The following is a 13,678-nucleotide window of genomic DNA, read 5'->3' as shown; positions in this document are numbered from 1 at the left end:
TTCATAGGTGGCTGGCTTCACGTGCAGCTGAATTCTGTGGCGGCTGGGAAACTCTCCATGTTGACGAATTTTGCCCTCGTTTCTTTGAAATTCAGTCATTTATTCTGGCCTTGAATACAAGATTATAGGCAACTGACCATCGCTCTCTAAGGAAAGATCTGCTTTTGCAATTGGCTCAGGGTTTCTGTCCTGGGCTGTGTCCTCTGCTGCCATCTCGTGGCCTCTCGGCTGCCAGGGTCGAGGTCTCACAAAGGGCCTTCCTGCAAAGTAATGGCGTGTGGCCGTGGTTCAGTGGGAGAACCTCTGCGCTCTGCGGCCGGCGCCCCAAATGCCTCCCCTGCGGTGGGTGCACCAGGACCGAGGCACACGCGGCGTGGCTCGGAAGCTGGCCGCGGTGGGCAGGCGGGAGGCGTCGGCCCCTCCGCGTCCCCCTCGTAGGCCTCAGTCTGTTGTGCATGCCCGGGCTTGACTCACCGTTGGTAAACCCAACCACCCAGGAGTAATCGGAGCCTGCTTGGCCTGACAAATGCTCTGCAGCGCCCTGCCAGTGCCACCCAGGCCTGGAATGTTCTTCAGCTCAGCGAGAAGAGATTACCTTGGTGGAGTCCTGGATTCCTTTTTCTTGTGTAGGCCCATTTTGGGTTGCTTTGTGTTCACGGCCTTCATCTTGGCTGGCCCAGTCCACCGCTCTTCAAGTTTGATATTTGGTTTTGGTTTTTTTTTTTTTTTTTTTTTTAAGATTTTATCCATTTACTTGAGAGAGAGAGAGAGCATGAATGGAGGGGTTCCTGCACAGAGGGAGAAGCAGACTCCCTCCTGAGCAGGAAGTCCCATCCGGGTCTGGATCCCAAGACCCCGGGATCATGACCTGAGCCCAAGTTATATGATTAACTGAATGAGCCACCCAGGCGCCCTCAAGTTCAATATTTGATTGATGGGTTGAGCAGAACAGTGGCAGTGTGCTCCCAGTGAGGCAGTGTATCCTATAAACACCGTAAGATCTGTGGACTGTACTGCTGGGAGGTGGGTCTCCAGGGTACCGGGAATCTGGGTTACTGGTGACTGAGCAGGGACTCCGCAAAAGGGGAAGGCAGAAAACATTTTAATTGGCGTTTACTTTTTTGATTTTGTTTTTGTTTTCATTACAATACTGTATTAAAAACCTAGTTGCCAAAGCAAATTTATAGAACTGTCCCTAAATTGTTAGCCCCTCCCACATACTTTCCATACATTCACCTTTTTATGGACATTACCCCTTACCCCTAACCCCAGAAGAGGAGGATGAGGAGGAGGGAAGAGGAAGAGGAGGAGAAACCACCTTCCTTGATGCTTATTTTAACTAGCTTTTCCCTGCATAAAAATTGGGTAGGTGGGGGCACCTGGGTGGTTCAGCTAAGCATCTGTCTTCAGCTGAAGTCATGATCCCAGGATCCTGGGATTGAGCCCCGCATCAGGCTCCCTGCTCAGCGAGGGGTCTATTTCTCCCTCTCCCTCTGCCTGCCCCACTCCTCCTGCACGCATGCGCATGCTTTCCCTCTCTCTCAAATAAATAAATAAAATATATATTTTTTAAATTCCGGAGGGAGGGCCTCCTTGTATAATTCCCTAGGGCCTAAGCTGGGAATAACTTGCTACTAAACCTGTGTGTATTACTTCTCTTTAAAATTCAGATGTTGGGGTACCTGGGTGGTTCAGTCCTTAAGCATCTGTCTTCAGCTCAGGTCATGATCCCAGGGTTCTGAGATGGAGCCCTGTATCCAACTCCCTGCTCAGCAGGAAGTCTGCCGCTCCCTCTCTCACTACCCCTGCTTGTGTTCCCTCTTTTGCTGTGTCTCTTTCTTTCAAATAAGTAAATAAAATCTCTTTTTTAAATAAATAAATAAAATTCAGATGCTATTTACTTAATGAGAGTTGTCTTCTGTTTCTTCTGTTTTTCCTTCTTTGTATATATTTTTCTGCTTTATTTCATTTGTATACATATTTTTTTAAGATTTGAAAACGGGGAGCACCTGGATGGCTCAGTGGGTTAAAGCCTCTGCCTTTGGCTCAGGTCATGATCCCAGGGTCCTGGGATCGAGCCCCGCATCAGGCTCTCTGCTCAGCAGGGAGCCTGCTTCCACCTCTCTCTCTGTCTGCCTCTCTGCCCACTTGTGATCTTTGCCAGTCGAATAAATAAATTTAAAAAAATCTTTTTTAAAAAAATGTAAAACGGGGTGCATCAGGCAGAAGGAGAGGGAAAAGAAGGTATGTGGGACTCCATCCCAGGACACTGAGATCATGACCTGAGCCCAAAGCAGATACTTAACCAACTGAGCCACCCAAGGGCCCACCATTTGTATTTTATATTGCATCTTATTATTGAGTCTACTTATCCTCTGAATCTTTGGTTTATTTTTTTCAGAAACTTTTTCTTATAAGGATTTATTTATTTATTTGACAGAGAGATAGAGAGAGATCACAAGTGGGCAGAGCGGCAGGCAGAGCGGGAAGGAGAAGTAGGCTCTCTACTGATCAGGGAGCCGGAGGCGGGGCTTGATCCCAGGACCCCTAGGATCATGACCTGAGCTTTGTGAAGGCAGCCACCTAACCAACTGAGCCACCCAGGCGCCCATATTTTTTTTCAGAAACTTTTCCTATGTTCTGCCCAAAGTTAATGAGTTGTCTTTGTTGACAACTTGGCTATTCTTCCTTGCCTTTATAAGTTTTCTTTCTTTTTTTTTTTAAATAAAGTTTTCTTGTTTGAAGTTTTCCTCTAAGTCCCCAAGATATAATTTAATTTGTTTTGCTTCTTTATAATTATCTGTTTCCTTTATGTATAAAGAAAATGCTATACACCCACATTTACAGTTTAGATAAAACTGGAGGACTTGAAGTCATGGCCTAGGAGAAACAGAATTGATGTCTTTATAGATCTCAAAAGTTAATTATGATGAAGAGAAACTGTTCTTTGTGAACCTAAGAAGCAAAGCTGGGTCCAGTGGTTACTTTTTACAGAGTCCAATTTTAGATCAAAAAAAGAGAAAAAACTGAACACTTTTTAAAAAATGAGCTGCTTTGGGATGACTGGGTGGCTCGGTTGGTTGGGCATCTGTATTTGGCTCAGATCATGATCCCAGGGTACTGGGATCAAATCCCTCATCAGGATCCTTGCTCAGCTGGGAGCCTGCTTCTCCCTCTACCTACTCATGCTGTCTTCTCCCGGCCTCCCGCCCCCAGACAAATAAATAAATAAAAATCTTTTTTTTTTTTTTTTTTTAAATGAGCTCCTTTGAACTTGGCTCTCAACCTCTGGATACATTAGAAGTGTTCTGGGGGTATAGGTCAGTGGTAGAGCATTTGACTGCATTAGAAGTGTTCTATGTACCTCTGCACTGATAGATTATTGAAGTAACTATTCAAATATCAGCTGAATAATCAGATTAGAAGACTTTTAATTTCTTTTCCAACAGTAGGATTTGGCTTTTCAGCAGGAATGATGTTTTTTAATTGACCCATCCATATTCTCTCATCAGAATGACTGGTCCTAGGCACAGTTGTCAAGTAAGGTGTCAAGTATTCCTCTAGTACCTAGAACAGAGTTTATCAACCGTGGTGCTACTGACTTTTGGGCCAGATAACTCTTTGTTGTGAAAGACTGTCTTGGGAAATGTGGAATGCTTTACAGCAGCCCTGACCTCTAACCACTAGATACCAATAGCACCCCTCCCCCGAGTCGTGACTATCAAAAATGTTTCAGATATTGCAAAATGTCCCCTGGGAAGCAAGATAGCCTCCTCCTTGAAAACCAATCCCTCAGAGGGTAATAAAGATTTCATGAACTTAATATCTAACTTCTCCAAGATTCTTATATTGAAGGAGACCTATAAAGACCTACATGAACCATAGCGCACATCCCAAGCCTGAAATCCTACCCTCATTGTCGGCCTCTTACTCCCCCTTCTGATTTTTTTTCCCCCTTCTGAATTTTCTCTTCTTGTTCCCCTGAATTTTCTTTCTTAACTGGTATTTCGACTTGGTCACACAAGCTCGATGCTAAGCTCTTCTCCCTCATTTCCTGTAACCAAATGATCACCATGTTCTATAGATTCTCTTCCTGCTTGAATCAATTTTCTCCACCACCACTACCCCACAGCAGGCCCTCACTGTCCTTCACCTAGACCACAGGAAAAGCTTCCGAAAGAGTTTCTATGTCTCCAGACTTGTACTTCCATGATACGTCTTGCACGTAGCCATGAAAATGTGACCACATGTCTTCCCTGCTTAAAACCCCTCAGTGGCTCCCATCACCTATAAGATCAGGTCCATGTTATTTATATTTTATTGTGTTTTTTAAATATTTTATTTTTTTTTATTTAAGATTTTATTTATTTATTTATTTATTTGAGAGAGAGAGCACACACAGGGGGAGCGGAAGGCAGAGAAAGAGGGAGAAGCAGGCTCCCTACTGACCAGGGAGCCTGATGCAGAACTCAATTCCAGGACCCTGAGATCATGACTGGAGCCAAAGGCAGACAGGTGCATAACCAACTGAGTCACCCAGGCGCCCCTTATTTATTTATTTATTTATTTAAGAGAGAAAGAGAGAGGGCATGAGCAGGGAGAGAGAGAGGGAGAAGCAGACTGAGTAGGGGACCCAATGCAGGTATCGATCCCAGTACCTTGACTTCATGACCTGAGTCAAAGGCAGATGCTTAACTAACTAGCTACCCAGGCACCCCATAAAATTTAAAATATTAATATCAAAATTTGTATACCTCTTCTCCTGTTAATTTTTTTTAAAGATTTTATTTATTTGACACAGAGAGAGAGAGGGCACGTGAGCACAAGCAGGGATGCAGAGGGAGAGGGAGAAGCTGACGCGTCACCGAGCAAGGAACCCATAACGGGGCTCACTCTCAGGAAACTGGAATCATGACCTGATCCGAAGGCAGATGCTCAACCCACTGAGCCACCCAGGTACTCCAGAAGGAACCTTAGAAGACATTCTACTCAACATACAAAGTCCCATGCAGTATTCTGCCTCATTCAGTCTGCTAAAACATTAACAATAGTGGTGCCACTGGAGAAAATCATTCAAATACGGCAGCTTCTGCCATAACAAATTCATGGTCACAAACTGCAACAAGATCTTGAAGGCTACACCATAATACTCTTACTGGCAGCTCTCAGTTTTCACAGCTGCTACTTCGAGTTTTTAACCTTGTTCTCAATAGTTACTGTAAAGTACATCTGGAAGAATAAACAAATGATAAGGAAAGGAAGGAAGGAAGGAAAAGAGGGAGGGAGGAGAGGAGGGAAGTAAGAAAGAAAAAGAAAGAGAAAGAGCCTCTAACAAGAGTAATAAGGTGAGACTTGGTCTATCAGCTATTAATGTATATTAGAAAGATAAGAAATTAAAATAGTATGATATTGGCATCAGAACAGACAGATGAATGGAACAGAATAGAGTGAAAAATAGAGCTCAAGTAGTAATGCCTGGCTGGCTTAGTTTGCTGAACATAAGACTCTTGATCTTAGAGTCTTGAGTTCAATCCCCATATTGGGCGTAGAACTTACTTTTTAAAAATTTGAAAAAGATGGGGCATCTGGGTGGCTCATCTGGTTAAACATGTGCCTTTGGCTCAGGTCATGATCTTGGGGTCTTGGGATTAAGCCCTGCATCAGGCTCTGTGCTCAGCAGGCAGTCTGCTGGAGATTTTCTCTCCCTCCCCCTCTGGCCCTCCCCCCTGCTCGCTCTCTGTTTCTCTGCCTCTCAAATAAATAGATAAATCTTTAAAAAAAGAAAAGAAATGAAGGGAGGATGACAAAAAGTGACTTATAGCTAAAAGATTGATAGTATTAATATTGAAAAGAACTTAAAAATTGATAAAGACAAAACAACCAATTTATCAAAAAGAAACAAATAAATTGGAATGGCCAATAAATCTATGAAAGATTATTTATATGTACAGTAGTTAAATCAATGAGATTTAAAACAGTAAGATGCCATTTTGCACCAATCACGTTATTAACATTATTACATCCATATAACCCTTGTTGATAAATACGCAAGGAAATAGACACCTTCTAATGCCTCTGGTAGGGCTGTAGGTTTGTACAACCAGAATGGAAAGCAAGTTAACACATTTTATCTACAGATTAAGAATTGCCTACCCTTGGCTAAGCAATTCTGTTTCAAGGAGTTTTTCTCAGGAATACTCTTGGACACGTGTAAGGAGTCGCCTGTTGAAATGTTCACTACAGCATTAATTAAAAAGTTTAAAAGTGCAAACAGTCTAAATATCTAATGGTGGGGCACCTGGGTGGCTCAGTGGGTTAAAGCCTCTGCCTTCGGCTCGGGTCGTGATTCCAGGGTCCTGTGATAGAGCCCCACATCAGGATCTCTGCTCAGTGGGGAGCCTGCTTCCTCCTCTCTCTCTGCCTGCCTCTCTGCCTACTTGTGATCTCTGTCTGTCAAACAAATAAATAAAATCTTTAATAAATAAATAAATAAATATCTAATGGTAAGTTAATTGATTTCTAACATGTAATAAACCTAGAGAATGAAATATACTACGTTACACTGGTACAAAAATGATAAAGAGTAAAAATGCCCCTGGTGTTTTTCTTTTTTTTTTTTTTTTTTAAGATTTTATTTATTTATTTGACGGAGAGAGCACAAGCAGGGGGAACAGCAGAGGGAGAAGCAGACTACTTGCCAAGCAGGGAGCCCAGTGCGGGGCTCCATCCCAGGACCCTGGGTTCATGACCTGAGCTGAAGGCAGCCGCTTAACCAACCGAGCCAACCCAGCACCCCACCCACGATGTATTTCTAACTAAAAGAAAAAAAAGAAAAAGAAAAAAAGTTCATTGCATCCAATTAAACAATAGGTAAAAGACTTGGATAAACATTTCTCCAAAGAGGATTTCCAAGTAATAAATGCATGAAAATGAGGTTGAGTATCATTAGTCATTAGGGAAATCCAATTCAAAACCACAGTAGGATGTTACTTTATCGCTTCCCACATACTGGAATAGCTATAAAACAACAATAAATGGAAAGCAGCAAGTGTTTGCAAGGATGTGAAGAAACTGGATCTCTTACGTATTGCTGGTACAAACAGAAAATGCCTCTATGGAAAATAGCTTGGTGGTTTCTCAATACATTAAACATATAAAATACCATATAATCCAGCAATTCCACTCACTGGTACACAGAAAACAGATGTTCAACCAATTAGCAATACTATCTGCAGTAGCCAAAAAGTGTCCATCAACTGATAAATGGACAAAATGTGGTATATATCTGTTAAATGGAGTATTTCTTATTCCACAACATGGATGAACCCGGAAAATTTTATGCTAAATGAAAGAAGCTAACACAAAAGGTCACATATTGTATGATTCCATTTATTTGAAATGTGCAGTGATAGGCAAATCCATAGAAACAGTTTATTAATGGTTGCCAGGAGCTGGGGAAAAGAGAGAATAGGAGTGACCGCTTAATGGCTATGGGGTTTCCTTTCGTTAACGGTGAAAATGTTCTGGAACTAGAGAGTGGGGATGGTTGCACAACATTGTAAAAGTACTAAATGCCACTGAACTGAACACTTTAAAATAGTTAAAATGGTAAATTGTATGTTATGTGAATTTTACTACAATAAAAACAAGTTCATTACAAAAGAGAAGGTATAGTTGGTTTTGTTTTTCTAGAAGTACATGCATAGAAAAAAAAGTGTGGAAGGATAAATATCAAATTACTCTGGTTGTCCATTGATGGCCATTTAGAACTAATGTTCTAATTTTTCTACCCAATTATCTTGGATTACTTGAGTCTTTTTAAAAACATATTGTAGGCTGTTGGCTACAGCCTGGATGGCTCAGTCTGTTAAGCGTCTGCCTTCAGCATCGGTCATGATCCCAGGGTCCGAGGATGGAGTTCCAAGTCCGGCTTCCTGCTCCTCCCTCTGCCTGCCCCACTCCCCCTGCTTGTGGGCACTCTCTCCCTCTCTCTCTCTGACAAATAAATGAATAAATAAAAATCTTTTTAAAAATACTGTATAATTAATATGTAATAAATAGAGGAGTGTTCCTCATGTATTTATATACTATCAAACCAAAATAGTATATTTAAATGGTCCCACTTATTATAAAAATACACTTATTGCCAAAAAAAAAACTTTTTGGAAGTACATATGCCAACATATTAACGGTATTATTTCAGTGGAGTGCTTATAGGTGAACTTTTATTTAATTTTTTAGAAGTACATTTTCAGCACTGGGTATTATACAGAAATAATGAATCGTTGAACACTGTGTCAGAAACTAATGGTGTACTGTATGTTGGCTAATTGAACACAAAAAATACATATATACATACATTTTCAGAATTCCTCCAGTGAATACACGTTACCTTCATAATCTGGGTTTTAAATACATTTTTCAAAGTTTTCCTTATACTAAGCCAAAAACTCTCCTTGCTTGTTAAATGAAATTTTAGTTGAGGAAAAATCGAAAGATAAAGTTTTTTTGTTTGTTTCTTTGTTTTTTAAAGATTTTATTTATTTGAAGGATGCCTGGGTGGCTCAGTTCGTAAAGCGACTACCTTCAGCTCAGGTCATGATCCCAGAATCCCGGAATCGAGTCCCGCATCAGGCTCCAGCTCCATGAGGAGTCTGCTTCTCCCTCTGACCTTCTCCCCTGTCATTCTCTCTCTCACTCTCTATCAAATAAATAAATAAAATCTTTAAAAGAAAGAGATTTTATTTATTTGACAGGCGGAGATCATAAGCAGGCAGAAAGGCAGGCAGAGAGAGAGAAGGGGAAGCAGGCTCTCCACTGAGCAGAGAGCCCAGATGTGGGCACTCTGGTGCTCTATCCCAGGACCCTGAGATCAGGGCCTGAAGCTGAAGGCAGAGGCTTAGCCCACTGAGCCACACAGGCGCTCCAAAAGATAAAGTTTTAAAGGGAAATAACACCAAAGAACCTGGAAACTATTAAAAGGAAAAAGGAAGAGAATATTCAGAGATGAGCATGAGCTTAGAAAGAAAAAAAAAAAAACTCTTATAGAGCTAACTAACAGACTCAAAAATGTTATTATTGTAAGGGAGAAGTACCTTTTTCTAAAAGAGAGGCAAGCAAAGAAAATGAGGACGCAACCAAATCATACTCAGCGGAAGAGACTAAAAATTGCTTTTGCAACAGTATGTGACAAACAGCACCCGGGGATTTAAAAAGAAGTCAGAGAAGGAGTTAGAAAACTGTAGTGACCTCTGACAACAGCTGGCCACTGGGTTGCAGGTCAGATGGGCTGTAAGTGCCGTTTGTGTCCCTGAGAAAGCATTCGGAAGTGGCCTGAGAACATAGCAGTTATGAGAAATCACGTAGCATTTATACTAGGACAACTCCTACTGCTAAGGATACATTCATCTAATAACTACATTTACGCGTACCTTTGTTCTGCTTACTGTGTGCTTGAGGCTGTACTAAGCACTTTACGGTGTTTCAGCTCACCAAATTCTCACAACATCCCTGAGAAGCAGGAACTGTTATCCCTGTTTTACAGAGGAGAAGGAGGCACAGGAAGGTCACATAGTGTCACACATTAATGTCACGCAGCTAGTGAGTGAAAGAGCCAATTCATACCCAGTCGTCCTTACTCTAGAGTTCATGTACTTAACAGTGATGTTTTACCAGTCCCATGGCCAAAACATCCCGTCCAGCAGTGGTTCACTAAGGGTAGGCTTTTCGGGAAGTCCAGGAGGGTATAACTATTTCTGTGATAACGCTAAGATTTTTTTCTCACTCTCTTAAGAGTATACAGAGTTTTCTAGAGGCTATAGGAAGTGCAATGATGTCAACTTTCTTTTAATTTTTATTTTTTATTTATTTATCTTATTCATTTTTTTGAGAGAGGTTTTATTTAATTTATTTGAGAGAGAGAAATTGAGCAGAGCTGGGGGCATGGGGGGAGGAGCAGAGGCAAAGGGAGCAGACTCCTCGCTGAGCAGGGAGCCCAGTGTGGGACACTATCCCAAGACCCTGAGATGGTGAACTGAGCCAAAGGCAGATGCTTAACCGACTGAGCCACCCAGGCACCCCAATGACATCAACTTTAATACCGAATAAAAAATGTATTTGTACAGTCTTACATTTTCTAGGATTTTCTAAAGGCAAGCTCTTTGGGATCCTGAAATCAAAATGTTTGAGATCCATTGCCTGACCTAAGGTAAAGTGAATATGGTGTCTGAAGGAATTATCAAGGCTGCTTGCCATAATTCCTTCCTTCCTTCATTCATTCATTCAATCATTGTTGAGCGCTACATTGCAGGTATTGTGCCGGGTGTGGGGACTATGGAGGTGAACAAGAGTAGCACAGTCCCTTGACTCATGGAGTTTGGGGCAATGGTCCTAAAACATGAGGGTGCATGGGAGCCCTTTGATCAATTAATTAAAAGTCCAAATTCTGGAGCTTTCCCCCAAGAGATTCTGATTCAGTTTTTAGACAATAGGAATCAGGAATTTTCTTTTTCTTTTTTTGTCTCTCTCTCTATTTTTTTTTTTTTTTTTTAGCTGAAAAGTTGACTCTGAAGCTTTAGCTAACCACACGTTGAAAAACACTGGTTTACTGGTTGTTTAGCTTGAAAAGAAAACTTGCAGAAATGAAACTGATGACCATATACAAACACCTGTGTGACTCCAGAAAGTACAAAAGATACCAGTAAGTCAGAGGTAACATGGTGGCAGGTTTCCATCTAATATTAGGTAGGAAAGATCAGTCAGGTGAGATGGAATTCCCAGTCAACTGCAAGTCTGAGTTGGCTAGAGTGCCATACTACTGACATTGTTAGAAGGATTCTCACATTCGGTGTGATTTTTTTTTTTTTTTTTTTTTGAGAGAGAGCCAAAGAGCATGCATGAGGTGGGAAGGAAGGGGCAGAAGAAGAAGGAGACTCCCAAGCAGGCTCCCCACTGAGCATGGAGCCCAACACAGGGTTCGATCCCACGACCCTGAGATCATGACCTGAGCCAAAATCAAGAGTCGGTCTTGTAACTGACTGAGTCACCCAGGCACCCCCAGCATGACATTTTTCTGTATGACCTCTAAGCAAGAGAGAATTGTACAAGAACCAAAAGGGAGGGTTGATAAAAGGCATAACTGATTTAGTGGACTCTTTTAGCCATTTATTTTCTCCAGAAAGCTATGTCAACTCAGATGATAATACAAATTCCAAAGTGACCACTTGGGCTAGGACAGACTACAGGGTTGGCCAAAGTTCAAGGACTTGGAGGATGAGAGAATGAAGACTTCGAGAATGAGGACAAAGTTGAAGCAGATTCCGAATCCTTCCCTTGTTTCTCATGGGGCTGCACCCAGAGTTCAGTGACCTCAGCCAAGAACAGTAGACCTTTCTTCCATTTTGAACCTTGGAAGAGAGGTTGTCTTTGCCCCAACTAACATCTGAGTTATAGGCTCATGTATTCATCCTGTGCCGTAAAAATATAACCCAGTCATGAAATCCACAGGCAGCATTTCCTATAACTTAGCTACTTGCAAGATTCTTGTTGTGCAATTAGGTCTCCCAGAGATTTCAGTGCAGCAAACCTAGCCATGGCCTATGTACCGTGCGTGATCTACATCCATGCAGATAAACCCTTGGAAGCTACACTATTATTATCCCCAGATTACACATAAACTGTAATTAATTTCATGACTCAGTTCACATTGCATTGAGAAAATAGAAGAGCCTGGTTGAAAACTTACTTCTTCCTCACCAAAGCTACCAAGCTACCTGGGCCTGTACCTGTCTGCCTTCGTTCCTTACGATGGATGAACTATTCTCAATACCATCGAAAGCCAATCCACTCATTGGTGTACTGGACTCCAGTCCCTTTTCCTTCCTCACATACTTTACTCCTGTATTATACCATCTCTCTTCCGCATCATCGATTTTTTCCTCTAAATAATTATTCTCACCAATATATTATAATACCTCCCATCTTTAAACACACACACACACACACACACCCTGAAAAGAAAACTTTTGTTTCTGTCAGCACACTGCCTCTTTTCTTTGCTCTCCTATGTCAGTATGATTTAGTTTTAGTCACACATAACAGAAAACTCAAATTAGGGGACATATGGATGACTCAGTCGGTTAGGTGTCTTGTGATCAAGCCCCGCACGGGGCTCCCTGCTCAGTGGGGAGTCTGTTTCCCCCTTTGCCTCATCCCCTGCTCATGCTCCCTCTTCCTTTCTCTCTCAAATAAATAAACAAAATCGTAAAAAAAAAGAAATATCCAAATTAGAGTCATGTATATAAGGGTTTGTTTTCTTTTATGTGAAGGAAGCTCAGAGGAAGATATTATGTATGGTTCCTTGTTGTCATTAGGGACCCAGGCACCCTTGGCTTCCTGCTCTGCCATCTTGAGCACAAAGCTTCCCTTCTCAAATTCACCTCACGGGGCACCTGGATGGCTCAGTGGGTTAAAGCCTCTGCCTTCATTGGGCTCTCTGTTCAGCGGGGAGCCTGCTTCCCCCTTTCTCTCTCTGCCTGCCTCTCTGCCTACTTGTGATCTCTGTCTGTCAAATAAATAAATAAAATCTTCGAGTTCACCTCATGACATGATATGGCTACAATAGTTTCAGCCATTTTATCTAGGTTCCAGGCAAGAAGAAAGAGAACGTTGGAGGGAGGGAAAAGGGAAGCAAACCCCAGCTTTTCTCCACACTGCTGTATGAAAATGCCCTTGCCAAGTTCACTGATTACTTTTATCTGTTCATATCTCACAATAAATTTTCTGTTCAGCTTACTGAACTCTTAGCAGCATGTTGACATACAAATCTCTCCCTCCTTTTGGAACAGTGCTTTCTTCTGGCATTAGAGACTCCCCATTCTCCCAGTTTCTTTGTATTTCATCAGCTGCTTCTTTCTCATTTCCTTTGCTGAACCCCCTTTTCTTCCCAACATCTAAATATCAGTTGCCTCAGGCTTCACTTTGTGGTCAATTTTATATATATATATAAAATATTCCTAATGGTCTCATCCAGTCCTATGACCTTATTTTTTTTTAGAAGATAATTTTATTTTTTTAACAAGATTCTTTTTTAAATTTTATTTATTTATTTGATAGAGAGAGAGAATGAGAGAGAGCATGAGAAGGGGGAGGGTCAGAGGGAGAAGCAGACTCCCAGCCGAGCAGGGAGCCCGATGTGGGTCTCGATCCCTGGACTCCAGGATCATGACCTGAGCTGAAGGCAGTTGCTTAACTAACTGAGCCATGCAAGTGCCCTATATGACTATATTTTTTTAAAGATTTTTTTTTAATTTATTTGAAAAGAGAGAGAGAGAGCATAGTGGCGGGGAGGAGCAGGGGAGAAAGAATCACAAGCAGATTCTAGGCGGAATGTGGAGTCCAACAAAGGGCTTAATCCCATGACCCTGAGATCAGACCCTGAGCTGAAACCAAGAGTAAGATGCTTAACTGACTGAGCCACCTAGGAGCACCAGTCCTACAACTTTAAATACTCTGTTTGCTGCTGATCCTTTGAGTTTGTAGTTCCAGACATGTCCCTGTGTGAAGGCCCAAACTCATATATCATCTCCACGGGGATGTCTAACAGGAATCTGGAGTGGAGCATGACCAAAGCAGAGCTTCTAATTTCCACCCTTAAAAATAACCTTCTCCCTCAGTTTTT

This window comes from Mustela lutreola, chromosome 7 (assembly GCF_030435805.1).
Source record: "Mustela lutreola isolate mMusLut2 chromosome 7, mMusLut2.pri, whole genome shotgun sequence".
Lineage (NCBI taxonomy): Eukaryota > Metazoa > Chordata > Mammalia > Carnivora > Mustelidae > Mustela > Mustela lutreola.
Note: the sequence above shows the minus strand (reverse complement) of the source record.